The sequence below is a fragment of the Hypanus sabinus genome, unplaced genomic scaffold, assembly GCF_030144855.1.
Source record: "Hypanus sabinus isolate sHypSab1 unplaced genomic scaffold, sHypSab1.hap1 scaffold_1156, whole genome shotgun sequence".
Classification (NCBI taxonomy): Eukaryota; Metazoa; Chordata; class Chondrichthyes; order Myliobatiformes; family Dasyatidae; genus Hypanus; species Hypanus sabinus.
In genome coordinates this window covers 39,872-56,185 of record NW_026779214.1, presented here as the reverse complement: position 1 = coordinate 56,185, position 16,314 = coordinate 39,872, and the positions used below count along the sequence as shown (strand labels likewise).

At 43.8% G+C, this 16,314-nt stretch overlaps 1 long non-coding RNA gene across 1 annotated transcript in view; it reads right to left on the bottom strand.

Annotated features, from left to right (window-relative positions):
• LOC132386427 (uncharacterized) overlaps positions 1 to 15,466 on the bottom strand; it is a 41,044-nt gene extending 25,578 nt beyond the window's left edge. Inside the window, exon 1 of the long non-coding RNA XR_009509534.1 lies at positions 15,216 to 15,466. This is a non-coding gene — a long non-coding RNA (uncharacterized LOC132386427). The remainder of the gene's footprint in view (positions 1 to 15,215) is intronic.
• Positions 15,467 to 16,314: the final 848 nt, after the last annotated feature.

Below are 16,314 nucleotides of genomic sequence, written 5' to 3'. Positions count from 1 at the left end.
CCTGCAACTGGCTTTCGCACGGTGCTGACACCGATCGAAGCTTGTGTCTTCCTTGCTCTCAGCAAAGGATCGGCTATCTCGCCTCGGTTCAGCCACATCGAATTGTCTTCAATTCCAAAAGGAAGTTACAGACTATAACGTACGATGGTCTACACACACAAATTGCTTGAAGAACTCAGCAGGCCAGACAGCATTAACAGAAGAAGTACTTTTTTTTTCAAAGATGCTGCCTGACCTGCGAAGCTCCTCCAGCATTTTGAGTTTGTTGCTCGAAGTTCCAGCAGCTGTAGATTTCCTCTTGTTTGCCAATTGTGATGATCGTTTGTCAGAAAACGTGTGGTGAAAAAACAGCGCAGAACCTCAGGATACTGACCACCACCCCTTTCTAGTGAAGATGCAAACTATCCCTTTGGTATCGATCACCCCTGCAGAGGTGAAGTCCCAGTGATTGGGTGAATGCAAGTCGGCTTTTTCCATGGGGGTTGGGAGGTACTACAACCAGAGCGCATGAGTTAAGGATGATGGGTGAAAGTTTAAGGAGAACAGGAAAGGAAAATTCTTCACTCAGACGGTTGTGAGAGTGTTGGAACGAGCTGCCAGAATGAGTGTTGCATGCAAGTTTGATTTCAATATTTAAGAGAAGTTCGGATAGATGCGTGCGAACGATCCCTGCGAAAAGCAGAGAGGGGTAGAGAGGGAACGATGTCCTTAGTGGTGGGGTCCTGTTGAAGGTGGCGGAAGTTGCGTAGGATAATATGCTGGTTCCGGAGGCTGGTGTGGTGGTCTGGTGGGGTCAACAACCCATTGTGCTTTTCCCTTAGATAACTTCTTCTCCTCTCCTGCCTAACCCCTCCCTGCTTCCCCTCCCCACCCCTTGATCTTTCCTCTGATTGGTTTTCCGCCATCTTCTTCATAGGGCCCCTGCCCCCTGCTTCTTTAGACCCGACGAAGGTTCTCGACCAGAAACATTGACTGCTTTTTTCAACTGATGCTGCCGGCCCTGCTGAGCTCATCCAGCTTTTTTGTACGTCCAGTAAATGGTTGACTCGTGCATCAGTCTTTACATTAATTCTTACTCATAGACTCAACTCACATCGGTAAAGGCATATTTTTTTGAGGTTTGCAAAATGGCTTTGTGTGGGTGAGATTATAGTTTACAAACCTGATCACATTGTTTATGAAAAATGGTTGATTGATGAAGCCCGGGTTGGATATTGTATTAGTCGAATTTGAAAAGCTTTCAACAAGGCCTCTCATGGTGGTTCGGAGGGAGATTCCCTCTGTGTCTGATCCCGGGAGTGTGTGATGGGACGGTGTGGAGGGAGATTCACTCTGTGTCTGACCCCGGGAGTGTGTGACGGGACGGGGTGGAGAGAGATTCACTCTGTGTCTGACCCCGGGAGTGTGTGATGGGACGGGGTGGAGGGAGATTCACTCTGTGTCTGACCCCGGGAGTGTGTGATGGGACGGGGTGGAGGGAGATTCACTCTGTGTCTGACCCCGGGAGTGTGTGATGGGACGGGGTGGAGGGAGATTCACTCTGTGTCTGACCCCGGGAGTGTGTGATGGGACGGGGTGGAGGGAGATTCACTCTGTGTCTGACCCCGGGAGTGTGTGATTGGACGGGGTGGAGGGAGATTCACTCTGTGTCTGACCCCGGGAGTGTGTGATGGGACGGGGTGGAGGGAGATTCACTCTGTGTCTGACCCCGGGAGTGTGTGATGGGAAGGTGTGGAGAGAGATTCACGCTGTGTCTGACCTCGGGATTGTGTGATGGGACGGTGTGGAGGGAGATTCAATCTGTGTCTCACACCGGGAGTGTGCGATGGGACGGTGTGGAGGGAGATTCAGTCTGTGTCTGACCCCGGGAGTTTGTGATGGGACGGCGTGGCGGGAAATTCACTTTGTGTCTGAAACCGGTAGTGTGTGATGGGACGGTGTGGAGGGAGATTTATTCCGTGACTGACAACGAGAGTGTGTGATGGAACGGGGTGGAGGGAGATTCACTCAGCGTCTGACCCCGGGAGTTTGTGATGGGACGGTGTGGAGCGAAATTCACTCCGTGTCTGACCCCTGGAGTGTGTGATGGGACGGTGTGGAGGGAGATTCACTCTGTGTCTGACCCCGGGAGTGTGTGATGGGACGGTGTGGAGGGAAATTCACTTTGTGTCTGACACCGGTAGTGTGTGATGGGACGGGGTGGAGGGAGATTCATTCTGTGTCTGACCACGTTAGTGTGTTATGAAACGGTGTGGAGGGAGATTCACTCTGCGTCTGACACCGGGAGTGTGTGATGGGACGGTGTGGAGGGAGATTCACTCTGTGTCTGACCCCGGGATTGTGTGATGGGACAGTGTGGAGGAAGTTTCACTCTGTGTCTGGCCCCGGGAGTGTGTGATGGGACGGTGTGGAGGGGTTAACGATTCAATGACCGACTCCCAGACGGGCAGAGGGAGAATCACTGTTCCTTGTTCCTGAATTCCAGAGCATGCTTGTTCCAAGGACTGGATCAGAAATGAAGACCGGGAAGGGGGTGGGGGGGACGTCACGTGATGACATAGGATCGGGACGCTGGAACCCAGTCCTCCCGTAAAAAAGTTACTACGGGATTCACGTGTGTAATCATGGCGATTGCCATGACCCGTACAATAGAGGGGGGTAATGTTGTGTTTTTTTTCTTTCACAACATTAGTAAGGGGGGTATTTTGTTTTTTTCTTTATTTTCTATTTTTCTTCTATTGTTTTGCCTGGATGATTGGTGGGGACACACATAGCAACATGGTGACTTCTAAAAAGATTTCCCAGGATGCAATGAAAGTTGAAAGATTAGGTATTATTATAGATTGGAGTGACATAAATAAAAATAATGACTAATTTATTGATTTTTTAAGTTTTAATGTTAGTGGGCTTAATGGACCAATAAAAAGAAAAAGAATTTTAACATATAATAAAAAAATGAAAATAGATATTGCTTTCTTACAAGAAACTCATTTAACGGATATAGAACATTAGAAATTAAAATGAGACTGGCTTGGAAATGTTATTGCAGTTTCACTTAACTCAAAGGCAAGAGGAGTTGCAATTTTGGTTAATAAAAATTTACCAATTAAAATAAAAAATATATTAATTGATTCGGCAGGAAGATATTTAATTATACATTGTCAATTTTTTTTCAGGACTATGGACTCTTATGAATATTTATGCACCAAATGAAAATGATGTAAAATTTATATAGGAGGTCTTTTTGAATTTGGATAATGCACATGATAAAATATTAATAGGTGGAGATTTTAATATTTTGTTTAGATCCAGTTTTAGATAGATCAACAAAGGCTATTACAAAATCAAAAGTAGCAAAATTAACTCTATCATTGATGAAAGATTTAAATTTGATTGATATATGGAGAAGAATCAATCCAAAAGAAAGGGATTATTCATTTTATTCAAATAGACATAAAACATATTCAATGATAGATTTTTTCCTATTATCAACAAATACTCGATAGAGTGAAAAATGTGGAATATAAAGCAAGAATATTGTCTGATCACTCTCCTTTAATAATGACAATGATAATGATAGATAAAGAGGAATCAATTTATAGATGGAGATTTAATTCAATTCTACTAAAACGTCAAGATTTTTGTGATTTTATGAAAAAGCAGATACAGTTCTTTTTAGATACAAATTTACATTCAGTTGATGATAAATTTATATTGTGGGAAGCAATGATAGCATATTTGAGAGGCCAGATAATAAGTTATACTTCTAAAATTAAGAAGGAATATAAGATAGAAATAGATCAATTGGAAAAAGAGATTATAAAATTAGAAAAAAAATCTCAAAGAAATATGACAGAAGAAAAACGAAGGCAACTTATTAATAAGAAGTTAAAACATAATACACTCCAGACATATCGAACAGAAAAAGCAATTATGAGATCTAAACAGAGATATTATGAACTAGGTGAATTTCTTGCATGGCAGTTAAAAACAGATCAGATTTCTAAAACAATAAATGCAATTCGAACAAAAGTGAATGAAATTACTTATAAACCTCTAGAAATTAATGAGGCTTTTAAGAATTTTTATTCTGAGTTGTATCAATCAGAATCAAAGAATGATGACGTTAAGATAGAAGAATTTTTATCACAAATAACTCTTCCAAAATTAAATACAGAAGAACAGAAGGGATTAGGTATGCCTTTTACATTGAAGGAAGTTGAAGAAGCTTTGGGATCACTTCAAAGTAATAAATCTCCAGATGGTTTTCAACCTGAATTTTATAAAAAAAAAGTTTAAAGATTTATTAATTCCTCCTTTTATGGAGTTAATATATCAAGCGGAATGAACGCATAAACTTACATAATCTTTTTCAACAGCTATTTTAATAGAATTGCCAAAAAAAGATAGAGACCTTTTAAAACCAACATCATATAGACCTACTTATTTATTAAACACCGATTATGAAATAACAGCAAAAATCTTATCTAATAGATTATCTAAATGCTTACCAAAATTAGTGCATATGGATCAAACAGGATTTATCAAAAATAGACAATCGGCAGATAATGTAACTCGGTTATTTAGTATAATCCATCTAGCACAAAAGAGGGAGGAAATGAGTGTGGCAGTTGCTTTAGATGCAGAAAAAGCATTTGATAGATTGGAATGGGATTTTTTATTTAGGGTATTGGAAAAATATGGACTAGGAACATCATTTATAAAATGGATTAAAACCTTAAATACTAATCCCAAAACTAAAGTAGTGACAAATGGTCAAATTTCAACATCATTTCAGTTGACCAGATCAACTCGGCAAGGTTGCCCACTATCACCTGCTTTATTTGTGTTGGCAATAGAACCACTAGCTGAATTAATCAGAATGGACCCAGATATTAAGGGTTTCAGAGTTAATCAGGAAGAATACAAGATTAACTTATTTGCTGATGATGTTCTACTTTATTTAACAGATCCATTACATTCACTACGCAAATTATCTTATAGACTAGAGGAATATGGGAAAATATCGGGTTATAAAATAAATTGGGATAAAAGTGAAATTTTACCTCTTACTAAAGGAGATTATAATCAATGTCGATTAATAACTCAACTTAGATGGCCAGCAAATGGTATAAAATATTTAGGTATAAGAGTTGATAATGATATAAAATCTTATACAAATTAAATTATTTACCACTTTTGAAAAAAATTCAGGAAGATCTTGAAAAATGGATGGCATTACCAATAACATTAGTAGGTAGAGTAAATACTATAAAAATGAATATATTCCCTAGATTACAATATTTATTTCAATCATTACCAATACAATTACCCCAGAAGTTTTTTCAAGTGTTAAACAAATATGTGAGGAAATTCCTCTGGAAAGGTAAGATGTCAAGAATATCGTTGGAAAAATTGACATGGAAATTTGATCCAGGAGGATTACACTTCCAAATTTTAGGAATTATTATAAAGCAAATCAACTTAGATTTATTGCATCTTTTTTCGAGAAAGATAAAAGCGGCATGGATTAGAATAGAATTAGATAAAGTAGGAGAAAACGTACCAGAAGATTTTATATACAAATGGGAATCTAAAAGGATACGGGAAAAGAAAGAATCTCCTATATTAAAACATTTGATTGATTTATGGAATAAGATAAATGTTGATGATGAGACAAAAAAATCTTTATTAGAAAAGAGATCTTTAATTCAAAATAGACTTATTCCTTTCACAATGGACAATCAACTTTTATATAATTGGATTCAAAATGGGATTAGATATATAGGGAATTGTTTTGAAGGAGGTATATTAATATCATTTGATCAATTAAAGAATAAATAAAAAATATCAAATAACACTTTATTTTGTTACTTTCAATTAAGGGCTTATTTAAGAGAAAAAATAGGTCAAACAATGTTATTGCCGAAATCTAATGAAATAGAAATTTTAATTCAAAAAGGAAATAATAAAAAAAATATATCTTGTATGTATAATTTGATTCAAAGACAGGTATTTAAACAAGGAGTCCATAAGTCAAGACAATAATGGGAAAGTGATTTGAATATTAAAATTGAAGAAACAAATTGGTCAAGACTGTGTCTTGATAGTATGGCAAATACAATAAATGTTCGGTTAAGATTAGCGCAGTATAATTTTCTACATCAATTATATATTACACCAAAAAAAATAAAAAAAATTAAATCAAAATTTATCGGATCAGTGTTTCCGATGTAACCAGGAAACTGGTACTTTTTTACATTCGACATGGTCTTGCTCTAAAATTCAACCTTTTTGGACAAATTTAAAACTTTTACTGGAACAAATTACAGGAACACCATTTCCTCATAATCCAATATTATTTTTACTAGGTGATATTGAAGGGATAAAACCGAAACTAAATAAGTATCAGAAAGAATTTATAAAAATTGCACTGGCAGTAGCCAAAAAAGCTATTGCAGTTACTTGGAAATTGGATACACATTTAAGTATAGACTCTTGGAAGAAAGAAATCTATGGTTGTATTCCATTAGAAAAAAATACTTATAATTTAAGAGATAAATATGAAACATTTCTGAAAATTTGGAGCCCTTATTTACAAAAGACAGGATTAAATCTAAAGATGCTCTGAAGATGAAACAATTGCTTATTAGGGGAAAGAAATAAATATACATATTAAAGTTATTACGAATTCCATGGAGCATGTGGAGATCTTCCAACAACAAGGCATACTTTCTTTCTTTCTTTTTTTTTCTTTCTTTCTCTTTTTTTTCTATAGGGCAGTTAGGGGGGAGGGGTTAAGTGGAGGGGGTAAGGGTTATATACATTGTTTTTTCATATTTTACTTTGTAACCATTTAAAAATGCAATAAAAAAAGTTTAAAAAAAAGAAATGAAGACCGGCTTTATTACATATCCACGATTGAAAGATCCTACACTGAGGCCGATCTGCATTGCTGCAACTCTAAATCGAATCTACTTGAAATCAGTTCAAGCCAGGAAGAGGTATTTGTCAGATGAACTGAAGAGCAGTATATATATAGATAGATAGATAGATAGATAGATAGAGAGAGAGAGAGAGAGAGAGAGAGAGAGAGAGAGAGAGAGAGAGAGAGAGAGAGAGAGAGAGAGAGAGAGAGAGAGAGAGAGAGAGACAGAGCTCCCTCCATACGGTCTCATCACACACTCCGGGGCTCAAAGTCAGAGATAGGCTCCAGCATCACCGTCCCAACTCACACTCCCTTGATCAGACACAAAGTGAAGCTCACTCCACACCTTCGCATCACACACTCCCCGGTTCAGACACAGAGTGAGTCTCCCTCCAGTACGTCCCATCACACACTCCCGGTGTCAGACACAGAGTGATCTCCCACCACACCGTCCCATCACACTCTCCCGGGGTCAGGCACAGAGTGAATCTCCCTCCACACCGTCGCATTACACACTCCCCGGTTCAGACACAGAGTGAGGCTCCCTGTATCTTGCCATCACATTCTACTGGTGTGAGATACAGAGTTCCTTCCACACCATCCCTTCGCGCTCTCCCTTGGTCAGACGTAACGTGACGCTCCTTAAATTCAAACTTTAATGATAGTAATTTATTTTCACAGAATTTTGTTGAGAAATCTGTCCTCGACCAAGGCAGTTCATACTGGATTGGAAAATGCAACTATGGGTGAGATTTGTGGTATGGTAAGTTTCTGAGAAAAGAGTGAGTCGGGGATCGGTGCAGGCTGAGTGAAGGGAGTGGGCAATGTGTTTAGTTTGGGGACTGACACAGTCTGCGAGAGGGGAGTGGGCAGTGAGATTAGTTTGGGGACTGACACAGTCTGCGAGAGGGGAGTGGGCAGTGAGATTAGTTTGGGGACTGACACAGTCTGCGAGAGGGGAGTGGGCAGTGAGATTAGTTTGGGGACTGACACAGTCTGCGAGAGGGGAGTGGGCAGTGAGATTAGTTTGGGGACTGACACAGTCTGCGAGAGGGGAGTGGGCAGTGAGATTAGTTTGGGGACTGACACAGTCTGCGAGAGGGGAGTGGGCAGTGAGATTAGTTTGGGGACTGACACAGTCTGCGAGAGGGGAGTGGGCAGTGAGATTAGTTTGGGGACTGACACAGTCTGCGAGAGGGGAGTGGGCAGTGAGATTAGTTTGGGGACTGACGCTGTTTGCTAGAAGGAGTGGGCAGTGAGATTAGTTTGGGGACTGACACAGTCTGCGAGAGGGGAGTGGGCAGTGAGATTAGTTTGGGGGCTGACACAGACTGCGAGAGGGGAGTGGGCAGTGATATTAGTTTGGGGACTGACACAGTCTGCGAGAGGGGAGTGGGCAGTGAGATTAGTTTGGGGACTGACACAGACTGCGAGAGGGGAGTGGGCAGTGAGATTAGTTTGGGGACTGACACAGTCTGCGAGAGGGGAGTGGGCAGTGAGATTAGTTTGGGGACTGACACAGACTGCGAGAGGGGAGTGGGCAGTGAGATTAGTTTGGGGACTGACACAGTCTGCGAGAGGGGAGTGGGCAGTGAGATTAGTTTGGGGACTGACACAGACTGCGAGAGGGGAGTGGGCAGTGAGATTAGTTTGGGGACTGACACAGTCTGCGAGAGGGGAGTGGGCAGTGAGATTAGTTTGGGGACTGACACAGTCTGCGAGAGGGGAGTGGGCAGTGAGATTAGTTTGGGGACTGACACAGTCTGCGAGAGGGGAGTGGGCAGTGAGATTAGTTTGGGGACTGACACAGTCTGCGAGAGGGGAGTGGGCAGTGAGATTAGTTTGGGGACTGACGCAGTCTGCGAGAGGGGAGTGGGCAGTGAGATTAGTTTGGGGACTGACGCTGTTTGCTAGAAGGAGTGGGCAGTGAGATTAGTTTGGGGACTGACACAGTCTGCGAGAGGGGAGTGGGCAGTGAGATTAGTTTGGGGACTGACACAGACTGCGAGAGGGGAGTGGGCAGTGATATTAGTTTGGGGACTGACACAGTCTGCGAGAGGGGAGTGGGCAGTGAGATTAGTTTGGGGACTGACACAGTCTGCGAGAGGGGAGTGGGCAGTGAGATTAGTTTGGGGACTGACACAGACTGCGAGAGGGGAGTGGGCAGTGAGATTAGTTTGGGGACTGACACAGTCTGCGAGAGGGGAGTGGGCAGTGAGATTAGTTTGGGGACTGACACAGACTGCGAGAGGGGAGTGGGCAGTGAGATTAGTTTGGGGACTGACACAGTCTGCGAGAGGGGAGTGGGCAGTGAGATTAGTTTGGGGACTGACACAGACTGCGAGAGGGGAGTGGGCAGTGAGATTAGTTTGGGGACTGACGCTGTTTGCTAGAAGGAGTGAGCATTGATATTAGTTTGCGGACTGATAAGGGCTGTATGGAGAGCGTGTGCAATTGGCTTTGTTTGGGGATTGACAAAGTCTGTTGGTAGAGTGTGTGCAGTTGAATTAATGTTGGAACTGACATGGGCTGTGGGAAGAGAGTGCGAAGTGGGAGTGTTTTGGTGGTTGACACAGATCTTTAGGGAGAAGGCTAGGTATTGGGTTTATCGTGGGGACTCGCGCGGGGTCTTGGAGTGAAAGTGGGATGTACACGTATTTTGGGGACTAACACGGGACTGTGGGGAGAGACTGGAGCTGCAGAGCTCTTTTGGGAACTGACCCAGGTTGTGGGAGAGAGTGAGGCAGTGGGAACACTTTGGGGCCTAGCACATGTCTGTGGTGAGGGAATGAGGGAGGGGTGTACATAGGGGACACACACAGATCTGTGGGGAGAGAATAGTTCAGTGGGAGTACTCTGGGGACTGAGACACGTCCGTGGGGAGAGCATGGGAAGCGGGAGGTGTTTTGGTGATTGACACAGGTCTCTAAGAAGAGGGTTGAGCAGTGGGATTATTTTGGGTTCCGGCACGGGCTGTGGGGAGAGAGTCAGGCAGTGTAGTTTGGACTGACACTGATCTGTGTGGTGGGAGTGGTGAGTCTGAGTACTTAGGCAGAAAACACAGGCCTGTGGGGAGACATTGAAGATGTGGCAGCATTTTGAGGACTGATATTGGGCCTTGGGAGAGACTGGCGCTGTGGGAATATTTTGGGGACTGACAAAGGGCTGCAGTGAGAAAGTGGACCATTGTGAAAATTCTGGATACTGACACAGGGCTGTGCTGGGAAAGTGGGATTGTGGGAAATTTTGGGGTGCCGCAGGACGTTGGCGAGAGTGGGCGTCAGTGATTTTGGGGACTAACACACGGCTGCCTGCTGAAGGTACGCTGATATTGCTTACCCCTTCTTGATAGGAGAGTGGCCTCGAATATCGTGTTCCAAATGAAGGCTGGAGTCTTCGAATGCATTGAATGTGGATGGTACCCTCACTTTGAACATTGCAGTGAGGATAAGCGTTGCTTCATCTGCGAGAAGTCGGCGCTTCTGTGCTCAGATCTTTCTGAAAAGATCCAAGATCTCTGTCAACAGTCAATAGGGTCGACTTAAACAAGTGGCAAAACCGTCTTTATCTCACCGACTCACATTACATCATCAGCTCTGCCCCTCACCCTTGCCTTATTATCTTTCCCTCTATCGCAATCTTACCCACCATCTCGCCCACTCTTCACCTTCGTTCCTCTAAACACCCTCTCTCATCCCTCTCCACTCCCGCCTCTTCCATTTCATCCGCATTTTCTCTCTCCCGCATCTCGCCTCCCTTTCCCCGAACTCTTCCTCTTCTATCCCTGTCTCTCTCTCGATTCTCTATTCCCCCTCTACACACTCTCCCAATCCCTCTCTTTCCCTTTTATGGAACTCAACTCGCTCTCCCGCTTCTGTCTTCAGCTACTCTCACCTCAATCATGCGCGTCAATGTTCTCGATACCCCAGTCCTGTGGAATAAGAGTGCATGTATTCGCCTTATCCGTGCCCCTTGTAGTTTTGTACAGCTCTACATGGTCACAAAATAAAGCCTGAAAATTTCCGACTGCACCATAACTCAGCTCCTAAAATCCTGGCAGAAACTTCGGAATTCTCCCTCTGTAATCTTTCCAGTTCGTTGAGAGTGTTCTCAGAGCAAGGCAAGCAGAACTAAACTCCATACTCCATGTGCGGCCCGACCGACGTCATCTGCAACTGCAACGTGACCTCCGACTCGACTCAGTGTCCTGACTGATGAAGGCCAGCGTGTCAAATATCCTGTCCACCAGTATCGCATCTTCTCTACCGGATTCACGGTCTGTTTTATTATCTGTGACGTAGACCACCTGAGATTTGTTCTTTTGAAGGATCAGTGGGGCGCTAATATGTAAAAATTACCGTCAAATGCAACAAGCTAATAAATGCCGCAAAAAATTGTGGAGGTGGTGCTCATACGTTCAAGAAAATGCCAGCGGAAGGGAAGAAGGTGTTTCTGGATCATTGAGATTTCGGCCTCCTGTTTCTCGTCAACCCTCCTTCCCAGACGACCATCCTTGTCACCGTCCGCCACGACTTCCTCTGCAGCCCAGTCCGTTTCCGCCACCGCATTCTTCTTCCACACTTCTTGACTCTAGCAACCCTCCGTTCACTGCGCTGCGTGCCGTCTTCGTCATCTCCTCCTTCTCCAACACCTCTCCACGTCTCCCTGATCTGCTTGATCCCCGGCAGGTCCACCCCGCTTCCATTAACCGTCTTCCTCCTTTACACGTCTCCCTCTCACTGTTTATATAGAAGTATGGCGAGGAAGGGGGAGAGGTGACGTCTAGTGTTACACCAACCAGCTCCCTTCAAACGGATATTGATCTCTCGTTTCTGAGCCTTTGCTCTGTTCTGTGTGAACAGGCCGATCGTTTGTTTGGACAAAACTTCATCCCGAGTGGGGTGGTGGGCGGATGGGGTGAGGGTAGATGTGCGGAAGAGATGCGTTAGACCACTTTAGACCAGAGCCAGTGCAGACACCCCTTGCGGCCAATCCGCTCAATAACAGGTAGACCAGTTTGGATGCTTCTGGATGGGAGGAGAGGGGTGCAAATTACCAAGCAGGGAAAGTCTCACCGGTCAGGTCTCTGACAGAGACTATGGCTCTGTGGCTCAGAAAGGAAAGGAGTGAAATTTGGCGAGCTTTATCCTGAGGGTAGTCTTTGTTAGGTGAGCAGAAAAGAGGTACTGAGGACGAGAACGAGATTTCTCAATGGTATGCGGTCGATATACTAACCAGTATATAGGCAGGAAAATGGAGCCGGTTCTGCAAACTTTGAAAGAACATTCAGTTTAAACTGTGACTGAAATGTTAGGATTTGGAACGAAGTCTTGAGATATCTGTATCACTGGGCGCTCCTGCTCGGAAGCTGCGACCTCTGCAAACCGAGCGGTTTATTTCATTTCAATTTAATTCATTTCAAGTTTATTTGCAATTCCATCACATATGACCGCCAGGGCCAAGCTTCAAAACACAATACCAACTGTCACACGATACACCAAGATCACGTAATATGTATAAAATAGCAAGTTAGCAAGCATATGTAGGGTATCAGTGAAATATATTCACGCTTTATGTACAGGCGCACACACGCACGCGCGCGCACGAGCACATGTATATATAATCAGCTTGAGGTCCTAGGCAGTGTAAAAGCCACCGAAATCTAGAAATTACAACAACTGCTCTTGTGTTCTGCCGAATGAACACTGGGAGACAGCACAGACTCCTGCCTGGAGATCGCGCCACACCGCCCCTCGTTGTGCAGCTCCTTCATTTTCTCCGCCATCTGGCAACTCTCTCAGTTTACACCTGAACCGGAGTGGAACTAATATCCCAGCGGGAAGGTTTGCCATTAAGAAAGGGGTCGATGTGTTGTTTAAGCCAGAGTTGCAGGGGGATGATAACCAGAATGATTGAACAGAAAGTTGAGTCATTGTTGGGACAGATGTTGTCAAGACCTCAGATAAAGTCAGCGAGCAAAATGTTGAACCTGCTGGATCTCATGTTCTGAGCTACGTCCATTTCAAAGCAATAAGTATTATACGAAGAGCAGATGAGCTCAGGGTCGGAGCCAACGATTGAAAGCATGAGAGTTTAGCCATTAGTAAGATTTGTTTGCAGGAGGGGCAAGTCTGTTAGCTCAGCCTTCCAGTTTACTGCTGTTTTTGTCGTACTAATGTTTATATAATTTAAGCTAAGGTGAGGCTTCAGAGGTGGAACTGAGGAATGAGAAGGGTATGAACTCGTTCATGGGGCAACATTATCGACCACCGTACAGTCGGGGGATTTAGAGGAACAAATCTGTGGAGAGTTCGGAGTCTGTTGTAAGAGACATCAGGTTGTGGCATCGGGTGAGTTTAAGATTCTTGGTACTGACTGTGAAAGGACCACTGGGATAGTTTTCTTAATCAGTTAAGGAAGGAACCTTAATCAGGAGATAGTTATTCCCAATGAGAGAGTGCAATACTTGATCTCATCCTAGCGATTAGGACACGCCAGGGGTCAGAAGTGTGTGTCAGGGAACAATTTGCATCTAGTGTTGGTAATGCCATTAGATACAGGATAAGTATGGAAAAGGATAGATGCAACCTCGAGTTAAGTTTAGTTTTGAGGTTTATAACAATACGGGACGCAAGTAGACCAGAGAGCTTGTATCTTTTACCCGTAGGATGGAAATGTCTAATATTAGAAGACCTGCATTGAGGTAAGAGCGGGTAGGTTCAAAGGAGATGAATTTGGCAAGTTTTTGTCGTCACAGAGATTGGCGGGTAATTGGAAAGTTCTGGCAGCTCTGGTGGTGGAGGTAAATCCATACAGACTTTTAACTGGCTCTTCTATAGGTACGTGGGTGTGCAAGGAATGGAAGGAGACAGATGTCGGGAGAACAAATTCAGAATTGAGATATCAAAATTCTTGAACCAAAGGGTCTGTTCTGTTGTGTGATTTACCTTCTCTGCTCTGTAGAAAGAGCAGAGTGATCTGACCTCATCCGGTGGAAAGTGCAGGGAGTTAGTTTGTGAAAAGGAACTTGACGATTTATCGATAACAAGAGGGAACGACCAATTCACAGAAGGCATACGGCATGAAAAAGACGCACAGAGACACCATCTTCAAAGGGACACTGAAAACCCCCCTACAATGCTTTTGTATCACAGACACAACCCTCGTCGTAATAAGAACACGCCCCTCATAGTGACAGCCACACACTGATAGACCCGGTACTGCAACAAGGAAACTTCCTCGCTGTGTGCATAGGGGTGATAGAGATATATAGAGATGTATTTAGACCGAACGTGCAGGATACAGGAACCTGGGTGACAGACAGTGCAGATCCAGAGACCCCTTGTGACCAACCCGCTCAATAGCAGGTAGACCCTTTGGATACTTCTGGATGGGAGGACAGAGGTGCAAATGCTGAAGCTGGGGAAAGTCTCAACGGTCAGGTCTCTGGCACTGACTGTGGTTCTGTGGCTCAGCAGGTATGGGTTGAGATGTGGCGAGCTGTATCGATAGAGTGTTCCTTGTTAGTGGAACAGAAAAGAGATACTGTGGATGAGAACGAGATTTTTCAATGGTATGTGGTCCCCAAAGTACAAGGATATAGCTAGGATTGGGGAGAATGCCTTATGAGGCATTCCTTTTCTCCTTGCAGCGACCGAGGAAGAGAGATGAATAGGTCGACGTGTATACGATAATGAGAGGCATTTATCAGTGGATAGTGTTACGAAGGATGAATAACTCTGGTGGGCAGAAGGGTGCAAGGTTGTCAATGTCCCCCTCCCCTGGGAGAATCACAAACTGTTGCTGTTACCACGCTGCTAACGAGAGAGTAGGAGAGACAAAAGAAAACATGCCAGGACATCTGTTACCGATAACAGCCTGAGAGAGAGTTATGTTTATCCACCATGTTATGACTCCCGAAAGACGTATGGCTGCGGAGAGGGCTGTTTACTTGGTACTATTCTGTTCATTAAAATTCCTCAGTGGGCAGCCGGAGTGGGCTGGTTTGATGGGCTAAGCCATTCAAAACTGATTGACACCTGAGACCCCGTGAGTGGGGATAAAAGTGAGGTCTGGGGTGTCACCCCCTCAGACGCAGCAGGAGACACACTAGTGATCATCAGAAACCCACGAGAAAGTGTGGGGCATCGGGGACCGAACGGATCGGTCAATTTCACTCACAGCGGTTATAGCAAGGCCGGTGGGGGCTTGTGTGTGTGTCCACCTTTGCCGGAGTGACGAGTCCACCACGGAAGAACGGTCTAGCTAAAGAACAGAGGGGTCATACCTCAATGGCCACAACGAAACGACGGATCCAGAAAGTAAAGGAAGGTTTGGAAGACAATAGCTGTCACTGTTTGATCGTCCTCTCTCTCTCTCTCGCTCTCTCTCTCTCTCCAACAACTACAACACATCGACCAGCAACTACCTGAGCCTGCATGAATTGAACTGAACTTTATACTTTCTCATGATAATTCATTATCCCCTAGACAACGATAGAGCTTGTTTATCATTGATTGTTATTTTAGGTTTAGTATTGCTAACGTGTATTATCTGTATATTTGCCTTGATAATGACTTGTATATTTTACTAATAAACACTGCTGAAAATAGTACCACCAGACTTTAACGGATACTTCTATATTTGCTGGTAAGACACCCAGGTACGGGGTACGTAACAATAGTCGGACACTTTTTCCCCAGGGCTGTGATGGCTAGCACAAAAGGGTACTGTTTTATGGTGCTTGTAAGTAGGAACAGAGGTGATTTCAGGGTAAGTTTATTTGCACAGAGAGTTGTGACGGCGTGGAATGGCTGCCGGCGGCGGCGGTGGAGGCGGAAATGATAGGGTCTTTTGAGAGACTCGTGGATGACTAAGTAGAGCTTAGAAAAATAGAGGTCTAATGATAAAGCCTAGGTAATTCTAAGGCAAGGACATGTTCGGCAAAATTTGTGGGCCAAAGGATCTCTGTTGTGCTGTAGATTTTCTATGTTTCTATGTTGTCTACGCTTCAGACGCCAATATATAGGAAAAAAAGGGGGAGTAGGTTCTGCAAATTTATGTACGTTCATTTGTGGTCAAACTTAGAAAGAAATTTCAGTTTAGCATTATGGTTGGAATGAGAACTTCAGGTATGTGTATCCCTGGATTCTCTTCCACGGAAGGTGAGAACTCCTCAGACCAGACGGTTTCATTTCATTTCAATTAAATTCGATTTAAGTTTAATTGTAATTCCAGCACACGGGAATGCCCATGAAAACAGCCAGGATCTGGCTGTTAATTGGATTACCAACAGTCCAACATGGCATAACACACACATAACATGTATACAATAGAAACGTAGCAAACATGTGGAGGATATCAATAAAACACCTTCACACACACAC